Genomic DNA, 16,514 nt, shown 5'->3' with positions numbered 1-16,514 from the left:
TGATATAATTCTAAGTCAGGATGGAGAGTGGCTTGGAGGGGAACTTCCAGGTGGTGGTATTCCCATGTGTTTGCTGCCCTTGTCCTTCTAAATGGTAGTGGTCGTGGGTTTGGAAGGTGCTGTCTAAGGATCCATGGTGAGTTTCTGCAGTGCATCTTATAGATGCTACACACTGCTGCCACTGTTCATTGGTGGTGAAGGAAGTGAATGTTTGTGGATGGGGTGCCAATCAAGCAGGCTGCTTTGTCCTGGATAGTGTCAAACTTCTTGAGTGTTTTGGAGCGACACTCATCCAAGCAGGTTGACAATATTCTATCACACTCCTGATTTGTGCCTTGTAGATGGTGGACAGGCTTTGAAGAGTCAGGAGGTGAGTTATTCATCACACAATTCCTAGCCTCTGACCTGCCCTTATAGCCACTGTATTTACGTGGCTAGTCCAGTTCAGTTTCTGGTCAATGGTGAACCCCAGGATGTTGATAGTGGGGGATTCAATAGTGGTAATGCCATTGAATGTCAAGAGGCGATGGTTAGATTCTCTTTTGTTGGGGATGGTCATTGTCTGGTACTTGTGTGACGCAAATATTATTTGCCATTTGTCAGCACAAGCCTGGATATTGCCCAAACCTTGCTGCATTTGCTGCTCAGTATCTGAGGAATCACGGATGGTGCTGAACTTTGTGCAATCATCAGTGACCATCCCCACTTCTGACCTTATGATGGAAAGAAGGTAATTGATGAAGCAGCTGAAGACGGTTGGGCCTAGGACACAACCCTGAGGAACTCCTGCAGTGATGTCCTGGAACAGAGATGTTTGACCTTCAACAACCACAACCATCTTGCTTCATGCTAAGTATGACTCCAACCAGCAGAGAGTTTTCCCCTGGTTCCCATTACCTACAGTTTTGCTAGGGCTCCTTGATGCCATACTCGATCAAATGCTGCCTTGATGACAAGAGCAGTCACTCTCACCTCACCTCTGGAGTTCAGCTCTTTTGTCCATGTTTGAACCAAGACTGTAATGAGGTCAGGAGCTGAGTGATTCTGGCAGAACCCAAACTGAAGGTCAGTGAGCAGGTTATTGCTAAGCAAGTGCTGCTTGATAGCACTGTTGATGACCCCTTCCATTACTTTACTGAGCATCAAGAGTAGACTGATGGGGTGGTAATTGGCTGGGTTGGATTTGTCCTTCCTTTTTGTACAGGGCATACCTGGGCAATTTTTCACATTGCCGGCTAAATGCCAGTGTTGTTGCTGTACTGGAACAGCTTGGCTAGTGGCGTGGCAAGTTCTGGAGCACAAATCTTCAGCACTATTGCAGTATCCAGTGCCTTCAGCCGTTTCTTAATATCACATGGAGTGAGTCGAATTGGCTGAAGACTGGCATCTGTGATGCTGGGGACCTCCGGAGGAAGCTAAGATGGATCATCCATTCGGCACTTCTGGCTGATGACTGTTGCTAATCCTTCAAACTTACCTTTTACACTGATATGCTGGGCTCCTCCTCATTGAGGATGAGGATATTTGTGGAGCCTCCTCCTCTAGGGAATTGTTTAATTGTCCGCCACCATTCACAACTGGCTGTGGCAGGACCGCAGAGCTTAGATCTGACCCATTGGTTATGGGATCATTTAGCTCCATCCATCACTTGCTGCTTATGCTGCTTGGCATGCAAGTAGTCCTGTGTTGTGGCTTCACCAGGTTGATAGCTTATTGTTAGGTATGCCTGATGCTGCTCCTGGCATGTCCTCCTGCACTCTTCATTGGACCAGGGTTGATGCCCTGGCTTGATGGTGATGGTAGAGTGGGGGATATGCCAGGCCATGAGGTTACCCATTGTGTTAAGTACAATTTTGCTGCTGCTGATGGCCCACAGCGCTGCTTGGAGGCCCAACCTTGAGTTGCTAGATCTGTTCAAAATCTATCCCATTTAGCATGGTGGTAGTGCCACACAACATGACAGACGGTATCCTCAATGTGAAGACAAGACTTCATCTCCACAAGGACTGTGCAGTGGTCACTCCTCCTGAAGCTGTCATGGACAGATGCATTTGCAGCAGGCAGATTGGTGAAGATGAGGTCAAGTATGCTTTTCTCTGTTGGTGGTTCCCTCACCACCTGTTGCAGACCCAGACTAGCAGCAATGTCCTTTAGGACTCAGCCAGCTCGGCCTGTGGCGGTTCTACCGAGCCACTCTTGGTGATGGACATTGAAGTCCCCCACCCAAATTACATTCTGTGCCCTTGTTAACCTCAGTGCTTCCTCAAAGTGGTTTTCAACATGGAAGAGTACTGATCCATCAGTTGAGGGTGGGGTGTGGTGGGGTTGTGACTGGTGGCGGTGGGGTGGTGAGGGTGTAGGGGGTGGTGCGGGCGCCGTATGTGATAATCAGCTCATGTTTGACCTGATGCCATGAGACTTCATAGGGGTGGAGTCGATGCTCAGCACTCCCAGGGTAACTCTCTCTCGACTGTGCATCACTATGCTGCCACCTCTGCTGGGTCAGAACATACCCAGGGATGGTGATGGTGGTGTCTGGGACATTATGTGTAAGTTATGATTCCATGAGTATTACTATGTAAGGCTGCTGTTTCACTAGACTGTGAGACAGCTCTCTCAATTTTCCTGTGCCAAGGTCGATGCCGGGTGGTCCGTGGGATTTCATTTCTTTTTATTGACTTTTTAATGATTTGATACAACTGAGTGGCTTGCTAGGCCATTTCAGAGGGCATTTAAGAGTCAACCAAATTACTGCAGATCTGGAGTCACTTGTAGACAAAACCAGGTAAGGATGGCAGATTTCCTTCCCTCAAGGAAGGAAATCAGTTTATTAGAAGAGTTTTTATGACAATTGACATTGGTTTCACAGTCATCATTAACTCAAGATTTTTTTTAATTGAATGCCCTTGTGGGATTCGAACCCAGGTCCCCAGACCATTACCCTGGGTCTCTGGATTACCAGTCGAGTGACAATACCACAATGTCACTACCTCCCCTAGACCAGGCATTCAAGGAACAGCAAGGAGAGAATGACAATGAGGATACAGCATTACTTGATTTCACACTCTCACCAGCTCAGATATTGACACTGCATGTAATTTAAAGGATGGTATATGGATGGTATCTGCAAGTGGTAGGACACCAGGCATGAGTGACCTGTAACTAGAGCAGGAAGCAAGGATAGCACAGGTGCCAGATCACTGGAAGGCAAGGTGACACAGGGTTCTGCTGCAGATGATTCAAATTAGCACTTTGACAGGGCTGCTTACCAAAGAATACTGGTGGGTACATGTAACTAAATACTTGGCACATTGGGAAGCACACTGGAAAGCCTGCAGCCAATGTCAAGTCACATGGAGGAACACGGAACTAACTTGGCATAGGACTTCCTACAGAGCTCAGGACCCATCTTTTCCATCCAGAATGGAAGTGGTGGCCAACTCCTTTCTCACACCTATGGACCTAATCATGATGGCCAATATTGCATGAAGCTCAGACTACTGCCATTCTGGATTTCAGTGTGCAAAGGGGCTTGCATAGTGTCACAGCAGTCCAGCTACCTGTCCTCCAACAGACTATTAAGATTGTCAAGGCACTAGACAGGGGATTCAATGGATCACTGAGATTACTGAGGTGCTGCCCCAGGGAAGTGGAAATGACTCCTTGGAGCATGAACCTACTGTCCTGTCTCAGAAAAACAGTATTCATCCTCCCACTGCTGCCACTTCACCAGTGCCCTTACTTTTCTCTGCTAACCAGTCCAGGCTAATACAGCCAATAACAAGATGCAGGCCTTCTAGGTCCAACGCTGATTGAGGCCGTCCTCCAAAGGAATCTACAGTCTCCGGCTCTGAAAATCAGCAGCCTTCCATCAACCATGCTGCAGCCACTGGGGCACCACTGCATGGGGACACCAGGTCAGGCAAGGGCACATGGAATTCAGGCATTAAGACAAGGTTGATTAGTTGACTTCTATATGCAATGTAGCAATGTTTGATTTATATAGTTGATTTGAAATGTTTGATTCGTGGTGGTCCTTAGCATTGTGCCAAAAGCATGCAGTAACAGAGGGAAGGCAGGATGGGACTGTTGGTGAATGGGGAATTAGAGTTGTGTGCACTGTTACTGAGTGATCTGGCCCAGGCAGAAAGGGGCTCTGTTGGTTGCCTGGTTCTTTCCTCCTTCACCTCAGCTAGTTTCCATACAGCTGGTGGCAAGGGCTATGCCCTCATGATAGCAAGGCTGTGCAGCATGCAACAGGCCACAGTGAATCTTAGCATGCGTTCTCCTGACTATGACAAATCTCCTCCCAAAAGATCCAGTCAGCAGAGCTTAAACAGGACCTCTGAGATGGAACTCACTCCAGAGTGGACTCCACCAACCTGAAGGCTGATAATTACTGAGTTCAGCAACCTGAAGGCTTACCATTACTGAATCCATACAAGGCAATCCATTGCAGCTCAACCAGATAGTCAAGGAGGCAGCCAGGAGGCATGTCGAAGGGAAGACTTCAGGTGGCCCCACAGTTCAGCCATGCTTCCCTGCAGGTTCTCTTTTCTCCTTCCCTACTCTTCCCAATGGATAACGAGAAGAGACTCTCCTACCTGATCAAGGAAGCTTGGATGGAGATAGCAGCAGAGATCAACAATCATGGGGCCACACTGCGCTCCTGGGTTCAATAATGCAAATGGCTCAATGACATCTTCCACTCTGCCAGGGTGAGTCTAAAATATGGTACTCATCATTGGGGCTTGCAAGTGGCAAAATGGGATGAATCGCCATGTGGGGAGGGAAAGACCAACCAGGCGCTAGCCATGGAGAGTGCCAGCACTAGCTGCCTTATGATGCCTGATTGCATTTTGACAACAGCCAGATTTCTATCTTTGCTTACCCCTTCCATGTCCTGTGAGAGCGAACGTATGAAAGAGGCATTGAGAGACCACCATCATGGGCCATAGGAATGCCACCAGCATACATGACATGCTAACCTTGTGTCACAGTATCTCTCCTGGCTGCAGATTCACAACAGTAAGGAGAGGTCCCGGACAGGTGGTGGATTGGCCAGCATTAGGGCACTGATGGCAGAAGTTGAGGAAATCCTTGAACTGGCTGTTCTGCAGGGTGGTTGGGTGATTGCAGATAGTAAAACAGGAATGATAACCCAGATAGTGAAGAGGAATTGGGTTCATGTGTCCACCACTAGACAAATGGAGATTCACAACAAGTATGGGTGGGAGGGAGAGATGTAAAACCCTAATCCCTAACTATTTTGTTCTCTCATGCAGGTCACCGCACCCCAGAAGAATGAACAAATGCTGAGATCACACCTGTATTCACCCCCACCAGGGCAGCGAGTTCCTCGGAGGGTGCCACATCATATCATTCTCCTACACCCTCCACCAGCACAGATATTCTCACATCAGTGGATCTGCTCTCACAAGTAGATTCAGGGTCACAAGCTGATGAGCACATCACAGATGCAGTCATGGAGCTGATGGAGGCTGTGACATTCGAGGCCATTGACAGTCGGAGGTCTGTGAGAGGCCACGCCTGTGCTGAGCCCCATCTTGACGATGGGCCTTTGGTGTTGGTCACATGGAATCTGCTGGAGTTGCAGCGAGAGGTAAGGGAACATTGGGTTGAGTTGCCATAGACGATGCATGGACAATGGTGGAGCCCATCCAGGCCATGAGTGCTGCCATGTCTGGGGCACATGTAGGTATGGCTTTCTCCATCAAGAGCTTGATAACCCTCACAGAGAGCCAAATCCAGTAGACCAGTCAGTGGATGCAGGAGGTGTGCGCAGACCTGCTTACCATTGCCTTGTCCATGAGTTCAATGCAGCAGTGGCAAGGTGAGAGGGGTCAAGGAGCCTGGAGTCTGTTCCAGGTGCTCGTTCAAGGAGGTGCAAGTGTACCATGTAATAGAGCAGGAGCAGTTGCCTTCCACATCTTGGGCTCCTCTCACGGCACTCCAAGTGTGGACATAGGCTCCTCAGCTGCTCTGTGAGTGACCCCATGCCCCCAGTAGTCGCAGCGACAGAAGGGGATCCTCCCACTGTGTGGGTGCCCCTCAATGTGCTGGGGTCCTCCAGGCCTCAAGCAGCCAGAGGACGGCTGCCAAAGCCTTTGTAGGCAGCAGGGCGGTCCAATCAGCAGCCTGTCTCTACTCGAGCTACAAGCACAGGGGTAGCACCTCCTAGAAACACTCATAAGTGCAATAAGAAAAGTAATTAGTTGCACCAGGGGTTCAAAAGTGTTGCGACTTGGCACATGTTATGAATTGACAGGTGTAGTTCTGTTAAATTCATTTCACAGCTACTGATGTGGATCATTTATGGATTTTGTTGCCTTGTCAGATGTCACCTACACCCTTGCACCCTCAATGGGCTCCCAGTGTAGGTGTAGGCTGAGTTTGGTCATATCCTCAGACGTGTCATTGCGTGTGGTGAAGCTGGGCGCTAGGCAATAGTGCGTGATATGATGGAGGTGATATCTGATCAAAGTCAGGGTGAGACTTTATTATGCAGACATTGAAAGGGCATCATATTTTCAAGAAGCAGATGTGAATTAGATTGTTCCGAGCCTCCCTTGCGCATCTCACACTGACCCTTGCCTCTGGTGCAAAGGGCTCATCATCCTGCCCCTACTCTGCTACCTCCACCACATCCTCCTCATCGGATGAGGAGTGGCACTCACCTAAATCCTCCTGATGTAAGGCCCCCCTCCTCTGTAGTGCTAGATTGTGCAGAGCACAGCAGGCCATAATGACTCGCTGGGGCATACTGCAGGGCTTCACCAGATCGATGGAGGCAACAGAATCTCATCTTTAGAAGGCCAATGGCCTGCTCTATGGTCACTCTGGCCGTGGCATGCATTGTACCTTTCCTCAGCAGCAGTGCGAGAGCTCCTCACCACCACCAGCAGCCATGTCTTTGGTGGGTAACCCTGGACCATGAGAATCCATCCCTGGGGGCTTGCTGGGGGTTGGAACAGTTGTGGAATTAGGGGCTGTTGAAGTATGGAAGTGTTGTGACTGCTCCTGGTTAATAGGGCACACATTTGCAGGATGTGCTTTTGGTGATTGTGGACCAGTTGAACATTAATGGAGTAGAATCCCTTCCTGTTCATGAAGGCCGCTGGCTGGTCCCTGGGAGCCTTGATGGCCACATGGGTGGAATCAGTGACACCTTGCACCTGGGGGAATCCTATGATTGCCCCAAAGCTGATGCACCTGCCTGGCTGTCAGGGTCGGTCTGGTAATGCACATAGTCACCAGCTCTCTTAAGCAAGACATTGGTCATCTCCTTCATGCAGAGATGAGCTGTTGCCTGGGAGTCAAAACACATGTCTCCAGTGGATCACTCAAAAGAGCCAGATGCGCAAAAATTCAGTGCAATGGTTATCTTCAGGGCCATGGATATTGGGTACCCATCAAGGCCCATGGGTGGCAGCTCATCCTCCAGCATGATACTTAAGTTTGCCACGGCTTCCCTTGACAGTATTCGTTGACACAGCCAGTCCAGCATCTGCAAGTAGTTTAGGGAAGTCTGGTATACTCTCAGCAGCAGTTGGGCCCTTTTTCGTGCGGCCTCCTGCTGCCTGTTTTCCCATGCACCCATCTGTGGCTTGCCCAACCAGAGGCTGACCCTCTTATTGCTCCTGCTGCAGTGGCAAAGGTTTCCAGAGCTTCATTATCCCTCCCTCTGTGCCAAGTAGTGCAAGAGTCCCCAGAGTTCCCGCTCATTAACCGGTTTTCCATTCTGGATATCGGTGAGGGTAATGGATCCTTGGAGGAGTGCAGCAAGAGCCGTGCCTGTGGCACCACGGGTGGCCCAGCTGTACAGGAGGGGAGGAAGGAGAGCGGAAGGGTAGGACTGATAGGGGATTCTTTAGTTAGGGGAGCAGATAGGCCTTCCTGTGGCCATCAACGTGGCTCCAGGATGGTTTGTTGCCTCCCTGGTGCTAGGGTCAAGGATTTCACAGAAGGCTGCAGGACATCCTTGTGGGAGAGGGTGAACAGCTAGAGATCGTGGTCTACATTGGTACTAACGACATAGGAAGATGTGGTGGCTGGAAAAATGGTGCAAGAAGGAGAGCTTTAGACTCCTGGGATACTGGGACTGGCTTTGGGGAGATGGTACCTGTACAAGCCGGATGGGTTGCATCTGAACAGAGCCGGAACTGAGTTCCTTGCGGGTCAATTTGCCAATGCTGTTGAGGAGAGTTTAAATAACTCAGCAGGGGTGTGAGAATCAGGAGGGAATATTAGAAAGTAATACCAGGGTGCACGGAAAGCTGAGAGAGGCAGATAGCACTAAAGTAGAGAATAGTAAGTTAATAGGTGGAGTCAGGGTAAGGGAGCAAGTAGTGAAGTCTAAATCAGGGTTACACTGCATGTATGTTAATGCACGGAGCATAGGTAATAAAATTGGTGAGTTACAGGCACAATTTCCCTTTTGGGATTATGATGTTATGGTGATAATGGAGACCCGGCTTAAGGAAGCGCAGATCTGGGTGTTAAATATTCCTGGTTACAAGGTGTTCAGAAAAGATAGGAAAGGGAAAAAAGGAGGTGGGGTGGCATTTTTGGTTAAGTATTGCAGTACTGGAGAAAGAAGATATGTCTGAGGATTTAAAGACAGAATCAATTTGGCTAGAGCTAAGGAATAAGAAGGGTGCAATTACATTTCTTGATGTATTATATAGACCACCAGGTAATGGGAATGATGTAGAGGAACTAATCTGCAAGGAAATTACGGAGAGGTATAAACATCATACAGTAGTTATAATAAGGGACTTTAATTACCCATATATAGACTGGAATAGTGGTGATATAAGGGACAGTGAGGGACAGGCATTCCTAGATTGTGTTCAGGAGAATTTCCTACAGCAGTATGTGTCCAGTCCAACAAGAAAGGAGGCACTGCTAGGCCTGGTTCTTGGGAATGAGGTGGGCCAAGTAGATCAAGTGACACTGGGGGAACATTTAGGCAACAGTGATCATTATATCATAAGGTTTAGGATGACAGTGGAAAATGACATTGGTGAATCCAGAGTAAGAATAATCAAATGGCAGAGAGCGGACTTCAATGGGGCAAGAACGAAGCTGATAGACTGGAACCAAAGGTTAGCAGGAAAAACAACAGCTGAACAATGGGTTAACTTCAAAGAGTTTGTGCACAGTCAAGGAATGTTCCCTTAAAAGGGAAGGGTAGGACAAACAAATCCAGAGCTCCCTGGATGACAAAGGAGATAGAAATTAAGTTAAAGAAGAAAAAGTGTGCTTATGATAGGTGTTAGGTAGCAAATGGAATTGAGAACCAAGCTGAATACAGAAGGTTCAGAAGGGATGTGAAAAAGCAAATGCAAGAAGCAAAGAGGGATTATGAAAAAAGACTGGCAGCTAACATAAAAAAGTATTCTATAAGCACATCAATAGTAAAAGGTTGATAAAAGGAGGAGTAGGGTCGATTAAGGACCAAAAAGGGGATTTACACATAGAGGCAAGATGCATGGCTGAGGTGTTAAATGAATACTTTGCATATGTCTTTACCTATGAGGCAGATGCTGCCCAGACCATGGTGACATAGGAGGAAACTCAGTCACTAGAAGAGTTTAAAATTGATAAGGAGAAGGTATTATGTAAGCTGTCAGTACTTAAAGTTGATAAGGCACAAGGACCAGATGAGATGCATCCAAGAATATTGAAGGAAGTGAGAGTGGAAATTGCAGAGAAACTGGCAATAATCTTTCAATGTTCCCTGGATTTGGGGGAGGTGCCGGAGGACTAGAGAATTGCAAACATTACTCCCTTGTTTAAAAAAGGTTATAAAGATCTGCCCTGTAATTACAGACCATTCAGTTTAACTTTGGTGGTGGGGAAACTTCTAGAGACAATTATTTGATATAGAATTAATAGACACATGGAAAAATGTGGATTGATTCGGAAGAGTCAGCATAGATTTGTTAAAGGAAAATTGTGTCTAATTAACTTGCTGGAGTTTTTTGAAGAGGTAACAGAGATGCTTGATGAGGGCTGTTGATGTGGTGTATATGGACTTCCAAAAGGCGTTCAATACAGTGCCGCACAACAAACCTATGAGGAAAATTATAGGTCATGAAATAAAAGGGGCAGTAGCAACATGGATACAAAATTGGCTGAGGGATAGGAAACGGAGAGTAACGGTTAATGGGTATTTTTCGGGCTGGAAGAAGGTTTGTAGTGGAGCTTCCCAGGGGTCAGGATTGCGACCCTTGCTTTTCTGATATATATAAATGATCTAGATCTTGGTATGCAGGGGGCAATTTCAAATTTTGCTGATGACACATAACTTGGGAGAATTGTAAACTGTGAAGAGGACAGTGTAGAACTTCAAAAGGACATTGACACATTGGTGGAGTGGGCAGATAGGTGGCAGATGAAGTTCAATATGGAGAAATGTGAGGTGATACACTTTGGTACAAAGACCATGGAGAGACAGTATAAAATAAAGGGTACTATTCTATAGAGTGTGCAGGAGCAGAGAGACATGGGTGTATATATACATAAGTCATTAAAGGAGGCAGCACAGGTAGAGAAAGCTGTTTTATTCTAGGCTTCATTAATAGGAGCATAGGGTACAAGAGCCGGGAGGTTATGATGAACTTATGTAAGACACTAGTTACACCTCGGCTGGAGTATTATGTACAGTTCTGGGTGTCACACTATAGGAGGAATGTGAACGCATTGGAGAGAGTGCGAAAGAGATTTACGAGAATGGTTCCAGGATGAGACACTTCAGCTATGAGGCAAGATTGGAGAAGTTGGGACTGTTTTCCTTGGAGAGGAGAAGGAAAGGGGAGACTTGATAGAAGATTTCAAAATCATGAGGGGTGTGGACAGAGTAGACAGAGACAAAATGTACCCACTTGTAAATGGGTCAAGAACTAGAGGGCACAGTTTTAAAGTGTTTTGCAAAACAAGCAAATGTGAGGTAAAAAAAAACCTTTTTTTGCACAGCGAGTAGTCAGGGTTTGGAATGCACTGCCTGGAGGTGTGGAGGAGGCAGATTCAATTGAGGCATTCAAGAGGGCATTGGGCGGTTATTTAAATAGAAACAATGTGTTGGGTTATGGGGAAAAGGCAGGAGATTGGCACTGAGTTAAAATGTTCTGAGAGCTGGTGCAGACACGATGGGCTGAATGGCCTACTTCTACACCATAACAATTGTGCGATTCTGTGATTTCTCCACATGGTGGCCCAGGAAGACTTGGTGTATGAGTCCCATGGACATTGATCTCTCCCTCTCTTGTGCATTGTCCTTGGAATCAAACTCCCCAGGACCCTGCCCCTGTTATTCCCCTTTGACTCAGTAGCAATGACTCTCTGCATCAGTTGCTGGTGGGCTACCATTACAATCTGCTCTCACTGCTCTTGTGATCCCAATAGCAGACCTGCAATGGCTTCCTCACCCCTCTCTCCTAGTTAATGTCAAAGACGAATGAAAGGCAAGTGAACTATGGCTGACTTCCACTGATGAACCTGAGGTCTTGTCTCAGTGCCACCAGCTTTAGGTAGTCAGAATCTGAAAGCCTGTGATCCCTGCGTGCTGCTTGTTGAATTTCAAGCTATGCACTAACTTGCAAACAACAACATGTAAATGGAACTCAATGAGATCAATTGCCTTCTCGCCACATTGTCGTGGCCACATCATCCTGTCAGTTTCCTGCCGCTGGTAGAATATGGAACCAATGTCACACTGTTGCGGTTCTGGTCTAAAGCGCCTCCTCAATTCTCCATCACCTGCCTCCTAATCCATTCCCAAGACACTATTAGATTCCACCCATTGTTGCTTGCTGAGATTCAGGTAGAATTGCTCCCTACCTCCTGTTGAGACCCCGTCTCCTCCCACCTTAGCTCTTCCCTCTTCTAGTGACTTATTCTGTTCTGCGCAATTTCTGTTCATTCTCAAAATCATGCTTTATTACAAGGAAAATAGCCACTACTGCATGTTTGCAAGCAAATGGTTTGTGCAGAAGACTTGAACTCATCAAAAACTCCTTCAGAGCCTGTTGACTTTTGCACTTTTAAACAACTATACACTTGTAAACACTTGTAAAAGTGAAGCAACAGCCAGAAGCCAACACTAGAGCCAGGCTTTAACAAAAATACAACTGAGAAGAGAGGAAACAGCCAGGCAATAAAGTGCTGAGAGGAGAAGGAAACATTCTTTACTGGCCAAAGGACAGAATGCAAAGGATTCACTGGGCGGAATCGTCATAGATTTGCACTGAGTGTGGTAGCAGGCGTGAAAAAAGACATTATATCCACCAGCCGAAATGGCGGGTTTTCATGCCATATCTTCCATTCCCACTTCATAAATTATGCAATCATGGGAAACATGCCAGATTGCTGGCGGCTGGCCTCTGATTGGCCCGCCATGCCATTACCTCACCGCTTCCTCATACCGGGCATCATATTTAAAATGCTGCCATGCACATACTTCTCAATGCCTGCAGCCCAGGACTGCTTTGGTGAAGACATGGATCTGAAAGCCAAGAAGAGTGCAGCCTTCCGATTCAGTGATGCAGTCCTGGGACACCTTCGGGACACTGTGGAGGCCCGCTACAAAGTCCTCTACCCACGCTCTGGCTGCAGGAGGCCCATCAGTCTCACCACTCCGGTTTGGGAGGCAGTGGCAGAGGTGGTCAGTACCAAAGTTACACAGAAGAAATCAGCCATTTAATGCAGAAAACAGATGAATGATCTCGTCCGTGCAGCCAGGGTAAGTCAACCATCTCATCAATCTCAACTCACCCACTCACGAATCCATCACACTTTCGCTGGCATCTCACTTACTGCCAGCTCAAGGGACATCATCACTCATTTTGTCACACAGACCCTCACATTTCCATCTGGCCTCCTCTCCTCTGGAGATCACCTCCTCATCCCATCCATGGCTCCACTCAGCACACATGCATGCCTGACATTCTTCTCATTTGGTCTGCCATGCGCCTTGCTCACGCTCTTTCCAACTGTCTTTATGAAGGACAAGATCGTGACCAATCAACAGGAGAGATCCAAGACCAGGGGGTGGAGTGCTGGACATCATGGTCCTCACTCCATTTGAGAGTTGCATGTTAGAGCTGACCAGAGAGGATGTAGACTATTCCTGCGGCAATAGTGAGGTCAACGGTGAACACCCACATGAGGATCCTGCACCACGTGATTTCTCCCTCAATGCTACTCTGAGTCTACTGTTTTGTGTTCAACGTGTCTGTCAAGCATTAATAATCTCCACTTTCCAAACTAAATTCATCTGCCGCATCATCCTCAGGAAAACTTGACCACAACTCCAGCATTGAGAGCACCTGGGATGATGACCCTGAGGGCAGCATTGTTGAAGACCCGTCACAGCGCTCACTCACATTCTTCACCAGTGCAGTGACGCACACCTTGGTGAAACCTAGCTGTAAAGTAGCCTTGGAATCTCAATCTGGCGAGCATAGCACATAATCTAACCCACAACAGGTGGAGGCAGAACTTGGAGGACCACCGGAGGCAAGGAATCTGCTGAATCCAAGTCAGGTGATGAGCCTCTGGACTCAGTCCTCAATTGGTTGGTGGAGCTGCAAAGACAATCACGGGAACATCAGGAAGGGATGTCCACTGAACTCCACAGATTTAAGAGATGAAGGAGCAGTCCATCCATCTTCAATCTGAAGAGATGGCACTGGCATGCCAACACCCTGAGGTCAACACTGGTAGGATGGCAGCTGCCATGGAGACCTTAGTCCAGGATATCGGTCCTGCACTGCTACGCTGGCGGAACTCCATCGCTGACGCCATTGTTGGACTCCAACAGTATGAAGGCAAGAGTAGGTAAAGGGCAGCTCGATCTCACTCCAGCTTCCCCTCCTCAAGGAGTCAGCCTAGAGCTGTCAGCACCCATAGGGAGGAGGAGCAGCAGCTTGACACCCCGGGACCATCCACAAAGGTGAATCGGGAATGTCCGGCCAATCCAAATCTTCTCTTTCTGTGACCTTTGCAGCTCCAGCTTCACAGGCCAAGGGGGGTGCAGCCTGCTCACAGCAAGACACCCAAAGCAGGCTGGGGCCCTCCAGGTCTCGGCCCCTCAGAGGATGCATGCCAAAGTTATCGCAGACAGGGCGTCACAGTCAGCAGGCTGCCTCCACCTCTGCTGTGGATGTTGGGGAAGCACCAAGATGTAATGGTTAGGAAGATTAAGAAGATGCAGTTGCACAGCATGGGCATGGGTGTTAATTGCTTGTACATAATGTTCACTATTGTAAATAAACTCCCAAGAATGTCTCCTTGCCTATGACTCCTTGTTCTGATGAGCAGTGTTTGTGTCACTCAGATGTGAAACCTTGGTTTTTACACAAGATAAAGGCAGGTGTCTCAGTGCAGGGCCTCTTCCCTGTGCAGTATGTAACCTTCAGATCAAAGTGATGGGCCAGCTTCACACTCACTGGACATATTAATGATGCCTGCACCTCGATGATGCTTGTCATTGTTGCCAGAATGTCGTGGGCAGGCGTCACAGAATTCTGTCATTCTCTCTCTCTGCTCTCAGCAACTTTTGAGGTGAGGCTGGCTCCCCATCTCTTCAGCATCTATGACTGGTGACGCTGTGCTCCTGAAGAGGACAGGTGCTGAAGGCTGACAAAGGATCAGGTGCATTTAAAGTCTCACAGCTGCATCTCCATGATATGACCCTGATCAGAGAGCGCAAGTGAGCTGCCCTCAGCCAGACAGGAGTCAGACATTCACAAAGGCAATGTGAAGATCTATGGATGGTCCTCACTGCATGTCGTCATCATCCTCCTGGAACCTAGTGACTATTAGGGCTTCCACTGCGTCTTCATGACATGAGCCTGAGCACTAAGGGTATGTGCACTACCATCAGCCACACAGGAGTCAAACGTTCATCGATGTAAGTGAGGATGTCACGATTGTCCTCACTGCATCTCGTCATCGTCCTCCACGAATCTTGTGGCCATGAGGTCCTCCTGAGCGCACCTGCCTCATTTGGCCAGTGCAATGACCTCATTGCCAGCACTCTTGACTTCGAAGACCTCATTGGAGGAGATGTGCAACTCTTCCATCTCCTCCTCAGCCAGATCCTCTCCCGTTACAGCATGCATCAAGCTATGATGATAGGGACTGTATTGCAGTGCACCACTGGACCTGTCAAGGCACTGGAACCTCATTTTCAAGATGTCTATCATTTGCTCCACCTAAGTCTGTGTCATGGCATGAGCCTTGCTATGCCATCGCTGTGCTGTGGTCTGACGCTGCTGCATGGGCATCATCAGCCACATCCTCTGTGGGTAGCTCTTGTCCTTGAGGAGACAACCCTGCAGCCGTTGTGGACCTTTGAAGATGTCAGGGATCTGAGACCTGCTAAGGATGTAGGAATTGTGGATGCTCCCTGGAAATCCTGTGCAGACTGCAGAATGTGTTTGTGGTGGTCGCAAACCAGCTGAACATTCGAAGGGTAGAAGCTTTTGCCGTTAATGTAGTTTGACTGCTTGTTGCCATGGAGATCTAAGAGCCACATGAGTGCACTCGATGGCACCCAGCACCTGTGGAAAGCCTGAGATCTGCACAAATCCCAGGGCTCTTGCTTTCTGGCTTTCCTGATCCCGAGTGAAATGCACAAAATTCTATGCCTTCATGAAGATGGCATCTGTGATCTCTTGAATACACTTATGCATGGAAGCTTGCAAAATCCTGCACAGGTCACTTCTGGAGCCCTGGATGGAGCCACTGGTGTAAAAATGGACCACCATGGTCACTTTTACAGCTACTGGTAGTGGATGCCCTCCATGTCCCCATGGTGCCAAATCCCACAGCAAGTGGCATATGTGACCGACCAGTTCCCTAGATATACACAGTCTTCGGTGACACTGATTCTCAGTCATCTGCAGAAATGACAAGTGCTATCTATAGACCCTGGGTCTAGTAAGGTGCCTATGAGCGATGGCTCTCTGTGGATCTTCAGCTGCGTGCGTAGCAGGCACTGCTGCCCCTTCATCTTGAAGGAGGTGCTTCTCGCATTGATGAGCCAGGTACCTCCAACGCACTCTTCTTCTTCTTCTCTGCTCCCTGTAAGCCATGAGGCACACCGCTAAATCACCAGGCTCCATGATACTGATGTTGTCCTCCTCCAGGATCAAAGAGAGAGAGAGCTAGATGGGTTAGCATATGTGTCCCAAGAACCTCTCTTGGTTAAGCCTGAAGGCCCCTTTACACATGGTGAAGAGTGCTGGCAACCACTTGGATGGCCAGTGTGTAGTGCGCTTCATGGCTGTCCAAAACCCCACCCACTTTGACCCCACTCCATTTGACTGCTTGGTGGCAGCTTTAGCCACTGAACTTCATGCTGCGCTCTCAACTCAGGCACAGGCATTCTCCTAACCCCCACTGCAAGGCTACACTGTTAGCTTGAACCATGAGCGATACTGGTCCAAACTTTAATAAAGACATTGCAAGGGGCTCTGAGCGCC

This window comes from Carcharodon carcharias, chromosome 2 (assembly GCF_017639515.1).
Source record: "Carcharodon carcharias isolate sCarCar2 chromosome 2, sCarCar2.pri, whole genome shotgun sequence".
In the NCBI taxonomy this organism is placed as follows: Eukaryota; Metazoa; Chordata; class Chondrichthyes; order Lamniformes; family Lamnidae; genus Carcharodon; species Carcharodon carcharias.
Note: the sequence above shows the minus strand (reverse complement) of the source record.